Below are 14,219 nucleotides of genomic sequence, written 5' to 3' on the forward strand. Positions count from 1 at the left end.
AAGGGACATGGGAATACCCCTTTAAGGGCCTCACGCTTCTAACCCATACCTCCCAATTTTTGAAGATTAGAAAGAGGGACAAAATGTGTGGTGCGCGCCGCGGCAAACTTGGCTCCGCCCACTTTTATGTTAACTCCGCTCATTCTCATTCATTTTTCATGTGCTCCCACACAGTATAATCATCCTACAGTCACCCGTAAATTATATGTCCGCCCTCCATCTCTCCCCCAGTTTCATATACACCCTTCATCTGCCCCTAGATTCATGTCCCCCTTCTATCTCTGTCCCCAGTTTCATGTCCCCTCATTTCTGCCCAGTTTCATGCCATTCTCCCCCCCCTTCATCTGCCCCAGTGTCATGCCGTTTTCCCCCCTTCATTTGCCCCAGTGTCATGCTGTTCTCTCCCCCTTCATCTGCCCCAGTGTCATGCCGTTCTCCCCCCTTTCATCTGCCCCAGTGTCATGCTGTTCCCCCCCTTCATCTGCCCCAGTGTCATGCCATTCCCCCCCCCTTCATCTGCCCAGTTTCATGTCCCCCGTCTCTGCCCCAGTGTCTTGCTGTTCTCCCCCCCTTCATTTGCCCCAGTGTCATGCTGTTCTCTCCCCCTTCATCTGCCCCAGTGTCATGCCGTTCTCCCCCCCTTCATCTGCCCCAGTGTCATGCCTTTCTCCCCCCTTCATCTGCCCCAGTGTCATGCCGTTCTCCCCCTCCTTAATCCCCCCCCCTTCATCTGCCCCAGTGTCATGCCGTTCTCCCCCTTTATCTGCCCCCAGTTTCATGGGCCCTCTACATTATGTTCCATCTTAATGTTTAGCACAAAAAAAAACACTTACACTCACCTTCCATCGTTCCCTCGCTGCTCTCTCACTCATACACATAGTTGTAGGTGCGATGTGACGTCATCACATCGCGGCTATCACGTTTTACTGTACAGTGCTATAGGCGCTACTGTGAGGAAGGACGTTCCTGACTGACTGTGAGAAACGCCCTTGTGACTGTGAAGAGCTGCGGTACCAGCACCAATAGCTCTTCACTGGGGGCACAGAACGGGAAAGCCGACAGTGCGCTACCCCCTCCCGGTATTCAGTCCGGTGGGGGGGGGCGCCTTTATGTCATCCGCCTCAGGCAGCAGAGAGGCTAGATTCACCAGTGCTGAAGAGTTGCGTGCAGTTTTAAGTTGCAGTAAGGAGTAGCACACATTAGTATCCATGGCCCCTGTACTGGTTCTTACCATACATATTAACATGTTCTAGGTATTACTGCAGTTAAACACTCAATGCAGTTCTTCAGTGGATAGTGTAGTTTTCCATGTGCTTAGTAATAATAATAATATGCTATATTCCTCCAACTGACTCTAGGGGGCGCACACTGCATAGGAAATTTTACAGCTCTCATTGAAAATAGTAATTTGCTATGAGTGCCCCTAGTGGTAGCAGGCATGTAGCCATCCAGTTATTCATTTTTATCTCTTGCTTATATAAATGTTTATGTCACTGTCTACAAAATAAAGCAAGATTCTGTTCTTTAAATGGCTGAAAAGAGAATTAAAAGCAGGTAATTATATAAATCAAGCTAAATCACTGTGCAGTATAATGAAAAGCAACACATCTATTATAGATTGTATTTTAATTCTTCATAATCTTTAGTTTACTTGTTGCTTTCTCACTTATGCCGGGATTGGTAAAGAGACCACAACATAAACATGATTTTCATTTTTCTGCTATGTTTAGCTTAAAAAGAATTGCCCTAGACTAATACCATACCTCCCAATTTTCAAAGAACAGAAAGAGGGACGAAATGCGCGTTGCAGCAAATTTAGCTCCACCTACTTCAATGTTGACTCTGCCCATTCTCATCCATTTTTCTTAGTGCCCCACACAGTATAATGCTCCTACAATCACTCTAACATTATATGCCCCCATATTATAATATTCCTCTCCAATTTCCCCACAGTAAGAAGTCCCTCTCCTCGTGCTCCAGTTTAAACTGGGGGCAAATAGGGGGGACATTAAACTGGGGCAGCTGGAGGGGGGACATTAAACAGTGGGGGTAGTTGGTGGGGGACATTAAACTGGGGGCAACTAGAGGTGGACATGTCGTCCCCAGTTTAATGTTCCTTTCCAATTGTCCCCAGCTTAATGTCTCCGTCCAGTGATCCCCATTTTTTAATGTCCCCCTTCAGCTGTCCCCAATTTAATGTCCCTCTTAATCTCCCCCTATTTAATGTCCCCACCTCCACCATTTGCCACCAGTTTAATACCCCCCTTCATCTGCTACCAGTTTCATGCCCCCTACATCTGTCCCCAGCTTCATGTCCCCCCCTTCATTTGCCCCTAGTTTCATGTTCCCCCTCAATTTTCCCCCACAGTTTAAGATAAAAAAACACTGATACTCACCTCTCCTTGGTCCCCTGCTGCTGTGTCAGCAGTCTCTTCTCCCACAGCATTTGTGCTTACAGCAACCCAGAGCCGGAGTGCCCAGCAGAGAAGCAGGAACTGTCGCGGATAGCTCTGGTTCGTTTGCTATGTGGGGCTTCAGCCTCAGGGTCACCAAAAGTAGATACAAGGCACCAGTGGATTTCTTGGCTTGCCATAGGGTATGATGATTATAAGTAATACAGGGTGCTTTGCACTTGTATATACTTTTGGTGACCCTTACCCTTAGTTCGCATCTGTGTTTAGTAATCACGACCTACGTTTCTGTCTGCATGTTGCATGCGGACACTGCGTGGAGAGCACACGGACCCCATTATAGTCTATGGGCTCTGTGTGCTTTCACTGCACAACGCTTGCCAATGCGCTTGGTAGTCCCCATATGGACTTCCTGAACGGATTACCAACGCAGATGTGAACAAGGCCTTAGAGCAGGGGTTGGGAACCTTTTTGGCTGAGAGAGCCATGAGTGCCACATATTTTAAATTGTAATTCCGTGAGAGCCATAATACCACTTCCTCCCCATATTCCTGCATGCAGATCTTTTAAGACCCCAGAGTATAATAATCGGAGACCCAAGGGGGATAAAAACATAAAATACACTGTTACTTACCTCTCCCTGGCTTCACTGCACTCTCTGCCGCTGTCGGCCATCTTCAATGACGTCATGTGACCGGGAGGCTTGTGTCGCGATGCATATGGATGCAGGCCCCGGTCATGTGACATCTGGGATGTCACACAAATAGGCATAAGGCTGCCCGGAGAGGTAAGTAAGGGTGAGTTCACACTGAATATACGCCAGCTTATTCTGAACGTAAAACACATTCAGAATCAGCGGCGTATAAAGCAGTTCCCATTCATTTCTATGGGAGCCGGCATACGAGCGCTCCTCATAGAAATGAATGGGCTGCTTTTTTCACTACGAGCACTCCCATTGAAGTGAATGGGATGTGCTCGCGTATACGACTAGCTCGTATGCCGGCTCCCATAGAAATGAATGGGAACTGCTTTATATGCCGCTGATTCTGAACGTGTTTTACGTTCAGAATAAGCTGGCGTATACTCAGTGTGAACTCACCCTAACACTGTTTTTTATGCTCATTTACCTCTCCTGGGCCTCCGATCATTATACTCAGGGATCCGAAAGACCCCCAGGTATAATAGTGCTTGTGGGGCCCGTGGCCCAGTAGTTACGCCCCTGTCTGTGAGCCATCAAAAGAGCCACATCTGGCTAGCAAGCCATAGGTTCCCGACCCCTGTCTTAGAGTGTGTTTTTCTTCATCTGCCTGATTGTTACCTGTTTGGTCTGGTTCAAATATATTGTCAGGGTCTGGGGTTGCTAGGTGGGGTGGCATAGACACACAAGTCCAGCTTCTTTTAGTCCAAAACAAAGGTAGAGTTTATTTGCACTCACGAAAGGTGACACAGGTCAGCTCCTTCCTTCAGCCACATGTGTCAGCGAGAGGCGCGCAGAGATCGGCGAGGGAGCGGAGGAGAAGGTAAGTTTAATGTGGAGGTGGAACGTGAATCTGGGGGCAGATGAAGGAGACGACGGCATGACACTGGGGGCAGATGAAGGAGGGGACGGCATGACACTGGGGGCAGAGATGGAGAGGACGGCATGACACTGGGGGAAGAGATGGAGAGGACAGCATGACACTGGGGGCAGAGATGTGGGGACATGAATCTGGGGGCAGAGATGGGGACATGAATCTGGGGGCAGAGATGGAGGGGACATGAATCTGGGGGCAGAGATGGAGGGGGACATGAATCTGGGGGCAGAGATGGAGGGGGACATGAATCTGGGGGGACATGAATCTGGGGGCAGAGATGGGGGGACATGAATCTGGGGGCAGAGATGGGGGACATGAATCTGGGGGCAGAGTTGGAGGGGACATGAATCTGGGGGCAGAGATGGAGGGGGGACATGAATCTGGGGGCAGAGATGGAGGGGACATGAATCTGGGGGCAGAGATGGAGGGGACATGAATCTGGGGGCAGAGATGGGGGACATGAATCTGGGGGCAGAGATGGGGGATCATGAATCTTGGGGCAGAGATGGGGGACATGAATCTGGGGGCAGAGATGGAGGGGACATGAATCTGGGGGCAGAGATGGAGGGGGGACATGAATCTGAGGGCAGAGATGGAGGGGGGACATGAATCTGGGGGGACATGAATCTGGGGGCAGAGATGGAGGGGACATGAATCTGGGGGCAGAGATGGAGGGGACATGAATCTGGGGGCAGAGATGGAGGGGACATGAATCTGGGGGCAGAGATGGAGGGGGGACATTAATCTGGGGCAGAGATGGAGGGGACATGAAACTGGGGGCAGAGATGTGGGGACATGAATCTGGGGGCAGAGATGGAAGGGGGACATGAATCTGGGGGCAGAGATGGAAGGGGGATATGAAACTGGGGGCAGATGAAGGGTGTATATGAAACTGGGGGAGAGATAGAGGGGGGCATATAATTTACGGGTGACTGTAGGAGGATTATACTGTGTGCGGGCACATGAAAAATTAATGAGTAGGCGGAGTCAACACAAAAGTGGGCGGGGCTAAATTTGCCACGGCGCGCTTAGCGCTCTGCACATTTTGTCCCTCTTTCGGTTCTTCAAAAGTTGGGAGGTATGTGGCCCTACTTTTTCCACAATTTCATATGGGCCTTGCAATTTTGCTAAGAACTTGCTCTCCACAGTAGGCACCAAAATAAGGACTCTGTCCCCTGAGTTAAACTCTCGGACTCTGGCAGAACGATTGTAAATTCTAATTTAGGCCTCTGGTGCTCGTTGCAGAAGTTTTTTTACAATTGGCATGACTGTTGAAATGTGGTCCTGCATTTGAGCTACATGCTCTATGACACTACGGTATGGGGAAGCCTCCATTTCCCAGGAGACACCTAGGGGCGGAGAAAACACAGGGGAGGATTCTCCAAAGATTTTATTGGCCAGGCGTGTACAGGGAAGTGAAGGACTACTGTGCGTCTTGTCCTACGTGTCAGGTACATGCCCCAGCCCACATTTCCATAGTCCCTTGGTTCCCTGCCCATCATTGAAGTGCCTGTCACATTATCACGAGCATTAGCAAGAGTGGGATCTCTCAACTGTGCAATACTAAAATTATCCGGTGAGATTTCTAATTCAGGTATGTTAAGCTCAGGAGCTGGGGAAGAGGCATCATCCTCCTCTCCAGCTAGAACCTATAACAGAAAGGTGTCGCCCTCCTCATGCATTTTGGGCGTAGGCGGGGTTTCCACCTTTGGCTGTGTGGTTGTACCTTTTCCCCACAAATCCCAGAACACACCATGTCCCAAAATCACATTATGCATAAGGTTTTTTACAACACCCACTTCATAATAAACAGATCCTACTATAGTCTCTATTGTGACCTTGGACATGGGGTAGTCCTTGACATCTCCATGGATGCAACAAACACTCATACGTTTGTCCAAGATAAAGTCCCCAGCTATCAAGCTGGTATGCACCAGAGTGACCAGGCTACCAGAGTCCAACAACGCCTGGACAGAATGGCCATTCACCTCAAGTTGACAGACCTGAGGCCTAGAATCTAGTCCCAGTGCCGCAGCACAGACATGTCTGGCAAATAATGATCGACGCCCACCAGCGTCACAGTCCATTGGCTCAGATGTGACTGGGCACTGGGCAGCAATATGTTCCCGCTCATGGCATCTCCAACACTGTACCAGCCCTGGTTTCTCCAGCAGAGAGTCCTTTCTTGGGCTGGTGGACTGCCTAGAAAACACATCTCCAGTTCTTTTCCCTCCACTCTCAAATAACAGAACAGTCTTACCGGGAGGTGCCCTCCGCCGGGTGTTCCTGGGGGATGGTCGCGCTGTAGGGTCATCACAGAGTTCCGTCTCAGTCGCGATGTACCTTTCCAGAAGGCTGACGAGCTAGTTGGCATCTTTGGAGTCTCCATGTCCAACCCAGCGCTGCAACGCAGGAGGAAGAGCTCTGGTGAACCGGTCTAGGACCACCTTCTCCACCATCTTTGCAGGGGTACAGGTGTCTGGTTCCAGCCACTTTTTCACCAGGTGAATCAGGTTGTACATCTGGGATCTTGCAGACTTGTCCATATGGTAGCTCCAGGTATGTACCCGCCGGGCACGGACAGCAGTGGTTACCCCCAGCCGAGCAAGAATTTCCGCCTTTAACTTATCATAGTCCTGGACATCTTGCTGGTAGAGGTTATAATAGGCCTTCTGGGGTTCACCGGTCAAATAGGGTGCAATAACGTCTGACCAGTCAGCAGCAGGCAGTTTCTCCTGTTCGGCCACTCTCTCAAACACAGCCTCCACGTCATCATCTGGGGTCATCTTTTGCAAAGCTCTTTGCACAGCCCGCTTCTCATCTCTGTGCTCCACAGGTCTCTGCAGGCCAGTGACACCAGTCTGTTTAAGGAGCATAATCTCACAGCAACAGCAAACGGTTGGTCTCCTGTTACTGCACATTGGACTGCACGAAATGCTTCAGTATCTCCTCCATAGTCCAGGTTTGTATAGCGGCAGCAGCCTTTACCCAGGACATAAAAACAAAATTTTCTCCAGCAAAGAGTGGACGTGTCGTTGCCCCTCTATGCCCGCGTCCTCCAGCAGTTGTCAGAGTCTGGGGTTGCTAGGTGGGGCGGCATAGACACACAAGTCCAGTTTCTTTTAGTCCAAAACAAAAGTAGAGTTTATTTTCACTCAAAAAGGTAGTGCAGCAACAAAATACAAAAAAATAAATACCTGCCCGGCTAGGCTCTAACTAAACATAGAATAGGTTACCTCACCTAGAATAACAGAAATCCAAAAGCCAGTAGAATCATTCAGGACACAGCTCCACAAATATGACCTCTCTGTCAGCTCTCCAGCCAAACTCTGCCAAAGTGTTGCTGCTGGAGCAACTTCTTAAGCCTCATTGACGAGGAGACTCTGCAGCTGAGTCGCTGCCGGGACATCCCCAAAGTGTGGACTGGAGGGGAGTGGAATGACAGGTCCCACTTCCAATCCTACCTGTCATTCCTAAAAATCCAGCCCAGTACTGAGCATTTACCAAAATGCTCAGCAGACTAAAGTTGTCTGCTGAGAACAAACATTCCTGGAGTTTTCTCATCTTACCCACCTGAGTATTCTGGGTGAGATGTACACCCCCTCCATTACCTGACCAGCCACCGGCTTACAATATAAATTATATCATTGTGACATAGGTGGAATAGTTATATGGTATTTATCCAACTATTATACTTCTTTATTCCGGCTTTTATTTAGCTGTGCAATTCCACATTTTCTTTGTCCAATGTCTTCTACTCAATTACTCTTTGTGTAGTGGTTCCCTGTGTACCTTTGTCATTGATGTTTTTTGTTATTTTTTCTTTTGGCTCATCACATCTGCCCTGATTTATTTTTGTACAATTATTTATTAATAAAATTGATATATATTTTTAATATATTTTTGTGTAATTTTTTTTTTTATCTGTTGTGGCCAATTTCATTTGGGTGTAGGTGCACACGTGCTCTCAGTCGTTATACATCATACATCGTCATACATGCTGTGGGACCCAAACAACAGAGAGCACGTCCCCTAAAACAGCAGCTACCCATACACATCATAGACTATAATTGGGTTTGCCGGTTTCCTCCATGCAGGACTTCTCTTTCCACTGATTTTCAGCAGAATCTGCGATGGAATCTCTTAGGCTTGGTTCACACATCAGTATGCCATCTGTCGGTTTGAATTCAGTTTGAGACTTTAAAACGGACTGATGCACACACTGATTGTATACTGACACCTTTTTATGCTGATAGCAAATGCTGTACGTCTCCTAGTAAATGTGACATGGTTCCTGAAACTGATCACAGCCAGTCTGCCCTCTAAAAGCTCCTTGGCGCGCCTTCCCTTCTGCGTCTCGCTGTGCATCCATATATTAGTTTACACCCATAAGTGGGGTACTATGGTAGTCAGGAGAACTTGCATAACAAATTGTGGGATGCGTTTTCTCCTTTAACCCCTTGTGAATGTGCAAATTCTAGGGCTAAACGAAAATATTAGTAAAATAAAATCAAATTTGAAAATTTCACCTCCATTTTGTATTAATTCCTGTTAAGCATTTATAGGGTTAAAATACTAGGTATATGTTGTTTTGGCTTATTTAAGGGGTGCAGTTTTGAAAATGTGATTTATGGGGGGTTTTAATACAAGGGTCTTTCAAAATTTTTAATATTGTTGTTTCACTTGTAAACCTTCTAATGTCCGTAAAAAATAAAAGGGTGACTAAAGTTTGATGCCGACATAAAGCAGAGATCTGGGACATGAGATTTATGATATAATTTTGGCGGTCTGACTATCTGTATGCAATGCACATCATTTCAAACTTTATAAAATGCATATTTTTCAAAATTTCCACCAAATTTCCTATTTTTTCATAATTAAACACAAAACATATCAACCAAAATTTACTACTAACATGAAGTATAATGTGTTATGAAAAAACAATCTCAAAATCACTTTGGTAAGTTAAAGCATTCCAAAGTTATTGCCACATAAAGTGACATATGTCCGTTTTGAAAAATCGAGCTTGGTCAGGAAGTCAAAAAGTGCAATCGGCAGGAAGGGGTTAAGAGCAGGTCTGTACAGGTCTGCTGTATAAATAAATATGTACTCATTTACAGACAGCAAACAAATATCGTGTAATAACAGTTTCTAGCAAAGCTGCAGGTAATGAAAACTTGACACAGTACCCACTGAAAACAATGGTGCCTCCAGAGAAAACTATGACTGGCTTTCAGCTTTGGATGTCATAAATAAATGTAGAATGGAATATTCCTCTCTTTTTCATCCAAATGCTTTAATAGTGTGTATAGGTATATGAGATATTGCCTTCACACTTGCCAAGAGAAATTATAATTTTATATTTGTCGGGTTTTTTTGCTGCATTTGCTATAGACCACCTAAAGCCGGTTGCAGACGTGATGCAACCGGCCTGCCGTGAGTTAAAAGCAATGGTTGCACACGGGGACACAGGGATGTCCCCATGTGCCGCACAGGCTGTGCTTCCGTGGCTCCTTTCATTAAATGAATAGGAGCCACTGAAGCACGGGTTTCAAAATAGGATCTGTCCTATCTGAAGTGGTCCAGTCTGTCAGCCTGCACACGGGACCTTGAAAGTCATCGTCGTGTGTACAGTCTGTGGGGAATGCTCAGGTAGTTGCTTGGTAGCAGTGCAGGAAACAGGGACACAGGGAACGAATTACACTCACATTCAGCATTTATTTCACTTGCGGTGCACAAACTGCCTTTGCAAAGGCACAAACAAACAAACAAAAGCCTTCTCGGCTGAGAACTAACTAAACATAAGAAACTGTTCCCTGACTATACAGGAGCCTAGCTGCCAGACTCTCGCTCTGGAAACTTCAAACAGGTGGCACCAGTGGCGTAACTACCGCTGTAGCAGCAGAGGCAACTGCCACAGGGCCCAGGACATTAGGGACCGGCGACAGCCGCTACCACAGCGTGTTTTTTTTAATAGGCCGTTACCGGCTGGAGTTACTCCAGTTGGTAACGGGCCCTATTTACTTACTGATCCTGACAGGTTCGGGATCGGTAAAGGATGCCGTGGGCCTCACAAACACTATCATTATACTCGGGGGTCTGAAAAGAGTGTTTGTGGTAGTTACGCCACTGGTGCCACCTGTTTGAAGTTTCCAGAGCGAGAGTCTGGCAGCTAGTATAGTCAGGGAACAGTTTCTTATGTTTAGTTAGTTCTCAGTATAATGATCGGAGGCCAGGGATAGGTAAGAAACATTAAAAAACACTGTTACTTACCTCTCCACGATCCGGGCCGGCTTCAGGCCTAGTCGTCTGACGTCTCTGACGTCATAGAAGACTACAGCGGAGGACTGCAGCGGAGCCGGGAGATAGGTGAGTAACAGTGTTTTGTTTTGTTTTTTATCCCCCCTGGGTCTACGATCATTATACTCTGGGGTCTGAAAAGACCCCAGAGTATAATAATTGTTTATGGGTGTCCAGAGTGGGGCATAATACTGTGTGTAGGGGCCACTGAGGGACATAATACTATGTGTAGGGGCCACTGAGGGACATAATACTGTGTAGGGGCCACTGAGGGACATAATACTATGTGTAGGGGCCACTGAGGGACATAATACTGTGTGTAGGGGCCACTGAGGGACATAATACTGTGTATAGGGGACACTGAGGGACATAATACTGTGTGTAGGGGCCACTAAGGTATATAATACTGTGTGCAGGGGCTACCAAGGGACATAATACTGTGTGCAGGGTCCACTGAGGGACATAATACTGTGTGTAGGGGCCACTAAGGGACATAATACTGTGTGCACAGGAACTCTCACCTTTGTCAGTGTAGTACCACTGCTCCTAGGGCTTACACACAACCTAGTATCAGGCATTGACTAGTCAGCTGACCTCCCTGGTGTGGGTCTTTACCAAACACTCTTTCGCTGCCTGGCTTGAACATACCTGTCTTCTGAAACCACACCCTTCTCTTTCACACAGGGCCTAGAGAAAAGAATGGGTTAGGCCTGGTTCATATCTGGGTTTGGGCCATTCCGTGCCCGTATCCACATGAAATATGCAGAGAGAAAAATCCTACAAGCAGCACTTTTCTCTCCGCATTTTTCGTGTTAAAACAACACGTACGTTTGTAGACTGAGCGTTTTTAGACATAGGGATACCTAATGTGTTTGTGTTCCACAGTATTTTTTTTTTCACTTTTACATGTGTTTGAAGGGGGAGGGGGATTCTTTTATTCCCCATGGTATTTTTATTTTTTTTTATTTTTACTGTATTTATTAGACCCTCTAGCGGTTTTAGACCCCAAGGGGTCTGTTCACTGATGCAATGCTAATGCATGGTTTATTACCAACATTTGTATTACAAGCTGAATAGAGCAGCCTGTAATACAAATAAGTGAGAGACAATCCTGGGAGCCTTGAATAGGCTCCCGGCTGTCATAGCAACTGATTGCCAGTCCTGGATCTTGTTCTAACAAAGATGGTGGGTCCCATGTGCCTCCAAAATGTGGTGCCTTTGTCAACTTTCACCGAGGTGTTGGAGACCTTAATGCTCAGGCACTGATCGTGGACATTAGTTCAGGGTTTTTACTGTAGATTACAGGAGAGACCCTGCAGCTATGAACAATGCTCACATTATGAACTGCCACCATATTTAACCCTTTCCCGGCAATGGCATTTTTGTTTTTCGTTTTTGACTCCCCTCCTTCTAAACCCCATAACTTTTTTATTTCTCCGCTCTCAAAGCTATCTGAGGTCTTAATTTTTGCGGGACAAATTTTTCTTCATGATGCCACCATTAAATATTCTGTAGAATGTACTGGGAAGCAGGAAAAAAATTCAGAATGGGGTGGATTTGAAGAAAAAATGCATTTCTGCGACTTTCTTGCTTGGGCATGGGCTTTGGTTTTACGGCGTTCACTGTGCTGACAAAATGACATGTCCCCTGTATTCTGTGTTTCGGTACAGTTCCAGGGATACCAAATTTATATGGTTTTATTTACATTTTGACCCCTTAAAAAAATCCAAAACTGTGTTAAAAAAAATTTTTTCTAAAAGTCGCCAGATTCCGACGGCCGTAACTTTTTTATACGTAAGTGTACGGGGATGCATAGGGCGTCTTTTTTTGCGGGGCCGGGTGTACTTTTTAGTTCTACCATTTTCGGGAAATGTTATTGCTTTGATCACATTTTATTCAAATTTTTCTCAGAATCAAAACGGCGGTTTTGGCACTTTTGACTATTTTTCCTGCTACGGCGTTTACTGAAAAGGAAAAATATTTTTATAGATTTGTAGAGCGGGCGATTTTGGACACGGGGATACCTAACATGTATGTGTTTCACAGTTTTTAACTACTTTTATATGTGTTCTAGGGAAAGTGGGGTGATTTGAATTTTTAATACTTTTTATATATATATATATTTTTTTACTTTTTTTTATTTATTTTTTTTGCATTTATTAGACCCCCTAGGGGTGTTGAACCTCAGGGGGTCTGATCACTAATGCAATGCATTATAATGTTAATGCATTGCAATGCATTGCAAAAAATCATCCTTTCTTTTGCAGGCTGCATAGACCAGCCTGCAAAAGAAACAGATTGCAGACTGGCCGGCGAGCCTTGTAAAGGCTCCCAGCTGTCATGCCAATGTGACGTTGGCCCTGGAGCATGCTCCAGGAGCCGGCGATCACCGGTGCCCATGCGCCGCCGGGAAAATGGCGCCTCCAGCGCCTTTGACCGTGGCGCCGGAGGGGTTAATGCCTCCGATCGGTCCGGGGACCGATCGGAGGCATTAGAGCCAGTTGTCTACTGCTTAAAGCAGTAGTCACCCGGCGGCTATGGCGGCCGCCCGGCTCCCGGGCGGTCACCATAGTTACACACCCGACATGCGCCATACTATTACAGCGGATGTCGGGAAGGGGTTAAATACCGACACTGTAGTAGCATGGCGGATGTCAGGGAGGGTTAATCAGCGCCGCACCTCCCATGAGGCGACCTGAAGCGACCGCTTCAGGCGGCGCTATGCCAGGGCCTCGGAAGGGCGGCATTTTTGCTGACCTAAGCCAGTCCAGGACAAGCTGTCCTGGACTGGCTTAGCGTCACCGTGTCTGCAGCCCGACACGGGAAGCGAACGGTGTATTGGGGCGGCCCTGCTGGACGCAGCGCTGCTCCAGCGGCCGCCCCTCACACTCAGGCAGAGAGCAGGTCCTCTCCCTGCCTGCGAACGCCGCTCGCTCCGCTCCGGGGGAGTGGGGGAGGCGGCTTTCTGACGTCTGCTTCAGGTGGCAGAAAGCCCAGGTTCACCCCTGGGGTTAATACAAATACAGTACCAGAACTAATAGTGCATAAATAGCTCACCAGAACAAACCTTAATGCATAAACACAACACAAGGACCAATCCAGTACATAAATAAAGTCATGGAATAAACCAGTGATTTTCAACCTTTTTTGAGCCGCAGCACACTTTTTACACTTAAAAAATCCCGGGGCACACCACCAACCAAAATGGCACAAAATGACACTAAAACAGTACATATTATACATATAGTTAATAATATAGATTCTAAATGGTTGATTCTTTGGTTGAAATAAACTGCAGCAAAATCTGCAACAAAAACGCTGCGTTTATGCAACGTGGGGCCTCAGCCTTACGCCTTCTGCATACAAGTGGCACGCATGTGGTTTTCACTGATATAAACATTAAAAATTAATTGACAGGGCCACAAATGCAGACAGATATAGGGTATATATAGGACAGATATAGGGTAGGTATAGGACAGATATACATGAGTCCCCCTTTGACAACAATAACAAAGGATTAAGTCCCGCCCTTCCTATTTCCGGTCGAAGATCTCTTTCCGGTTTTGAGAGTTTGCCATGTCTAGCAGGGGTATAGGCATACTGTTTCGTGGTTACGACGAGCCTGCTGCAGAACCTCATTTGCTAAATGCTATACAGTATATATATTCATTTGCCGAATGCTATATATATGTATAGCATTCGGCAAATGAACACTGATTCTGCAGCAGGCACGTCCTTGCTACAGGCAGGCAAGAGTTTTTCTCATTGGAATGAATAGTCCAATGTTAGACTCCGCCTCCTCAGACGAGCCTCTGGCAGAACCAGCGTTGATTGGCCAAATCACTGGCAACTGGCCAATCAACGCTGGTCTATTCATTTCAATGAGAAAAAGTCAACTGGTAACAGCATACTTACCTGCTTGTAGCAAGGACGA

The sequence above is a fragment of the Leptodactylus fuscus genome, chromosome 1, assembly GCF_031893055.1.
Source record: "Leptodactylus fuscus isolate aLepFus1 chromosome 1, aLepFus1.hap2, whole genome shotgun sequence".
NCBI lineage: Eukaryota > Metazoa > Chordata > Amphibia > Anura > Leptodactylidae > Leptodactylus > Leptodactylus fuscus.